Here is a 2,024-nt window from a genome sequence, read left to right on the forward strand (position 1 = left end):
TTTTGTTTATTTGAATGAATGTAATGTGTTGTTGTCACTTCATAATTTCTAATGTATGTACAAAGAAGCATTAATTTTAATTTTGAAGTGTTGACAGGTCCCCTCTTAAAAAATCCAGGCGAAATTCGATGCAGTCTCGCAACTGATTACAAAGAATTTGATGTACTACTGATTTCACTATGAGGAATGTTTCACGAATTCGAAAATGTTCCACCTTCGTGATGGAATTTGCGACTAAAAGTGGCAGCAGCTATAATGACATAATTATGGAGGCCTGGTATATTAAGGTTGTGCTTTCATTATTCAATATTGATGGGTTGGTATTGCTGGAAATATAAGTTTCCTAAGCTGCGCTGATTATCGTGAATGCGAGTCCATTCAATGTCTTGACGACCCTGCCAAATTACTTGATGACCGAAAGTAAATATTAATCACGGTTAAATCTTGGCTATTTAAAATAAGTTCGAGCACACAGCATCTGAGTAGCGAACAGGATGTACAACTTTCACCGTTCTGTCCCACGGTAACATTTAAAACTTCATTTACTTTATCGTTGGATGCAGTTCTGCTCGCTGTTATTTTTGCCCCTTGAGAACGTACCTTTCAGACACACAGAGTAACTGATGATTCCCAGCTAAAAAGGGTAACTGGATCTGGAGAGACGCAACCAATCTGAATTACAACCGATTCCCTGTTTTAACCTGATTTCTCGCAACTACGGTACATTGTCTAGTGTTATTTCATATACAGTTTAAAATATTGAACCTCACGTTTCCATTGCAATCACCACACGCATTCATTCAAATCAGTCACTATCATATCAATGGATATCTAACATAGAACCTTCCATCTAAAATTCAGTTTAAGTAATACGACTTTCAAGGAAGTTACGTGATATATTTTCAGCAGGTCCCTCTGCGTAATAATAATGATACTGGCCCGATTTACTGGCCCACACAATCTGGGTAATATCTTTGCTGCCATCTTTTCAGCAAACATTAAATGTAATCATCTCAGTGACCTAAACGAAATTTGCCTCCGCATTCGAGGCCGTTAACGAGCGCCCGTACGACGGCGCTAGTCGCTGATGTAGCAGGTTCAAGTCTTGGTGGTGGAAGAATTTTTCACCCTCAATGTTTGTTCGGGAAAGAAAAGAGATGTGTAAATTGAAGGGGATCACTGATGTCAGCTGCAGCGGGACATTACACGGAATTAGCGACAACGAGCAAAATCTGTAGCGAACTTGGTTTCAAACCCGGGATCATCTGCTAACTAGGCAGGTGCGTTAACCTCTACGCCATCCGCCACATAGCGTAATCGCAGCTACCTGTCCCCTTTCCATGTTTGATACTCTGAGATTTACACAGGAGATCGGACGTATTTGTGCATCAGCACTGAAGAAGCTGGATCCATTGGCCAACTAAAACTAAACTCCTCCCGAACAGGCCATAAAGGCCCAACGGTATCGACCGGCCGCCGTGTCATCCGCAGCGCATAGGCGTCACTGGATGGGGCATGTAGTTAGCACACTGCTCCCCCTGCAGTATGTCAGTGTCCGAGACGGCAGCCGCCACTTCTCAGCCAAGCAGCTCTTCAGTTTGCCTCACAAGGGCTGAGTGCACCCCGCCTACCAACAGCGCTCGGCAGACCGGGTGGTCACCCATCCAAGTGCTAGCCCAGCCCGACAGCGCTTAACTTCGGTGATCTGACGGGAACCGGTGTTACCACTGCGGCAAGGCTGCTGGCCCATTGCCCAGCTAGGCGTAACACAAATACGTCCGATCTCCTGCGGGAATCTCAGAGTAGCGAACATAGAGTCAATGGACAGAGACTGCGCACAGGTGGCGCTCGGTGGTAATGTGGATCGGCTCTGCGGTGTGGCGAGGTAATCTGCACAGTTTCGATTACTCTGTATCCAGAATGGCGCAGTGGGTAATGCATCTGCCAGTAGGCAGGAGATCCCGGGTTCGAATCCTGGTCTGGTACACATTTTCACTCTTCGCCGCTATTATTACATAATGCAC

General features: G+C 45.4%; 1 pseudogene; it reads right to left on the reverse strand.

Annotated features, from left to right (window-relative positions):
* Positions 1–1,628: 1,628 nt before the first annotated feature.
* LOC126426430 (5S ribosomal RNA) lies at positions 1,629–1,746 on the reverse strand (annotated as a pseudogene).
* Between the last annotated feature and the right edge of the window lie 278 nt (positions 1,747–2,024).

This window comes from Schistocerca serialis, chromosome 1, assembly GCF_023864345.2.
Source record: "Schistocerca serialis cubense isolate TAMUIC-IGC-003099 chromosome 1, iqSchSeri2.2, whole genome shotgun sequence".
Taxonomy (NCBI): domain Eukaryota; kingdom Metazoa; phylum Arthropoda; class Insecta; order Orthoptera; family Acrididae; genus Schistocerca; species Schistocerca serialis.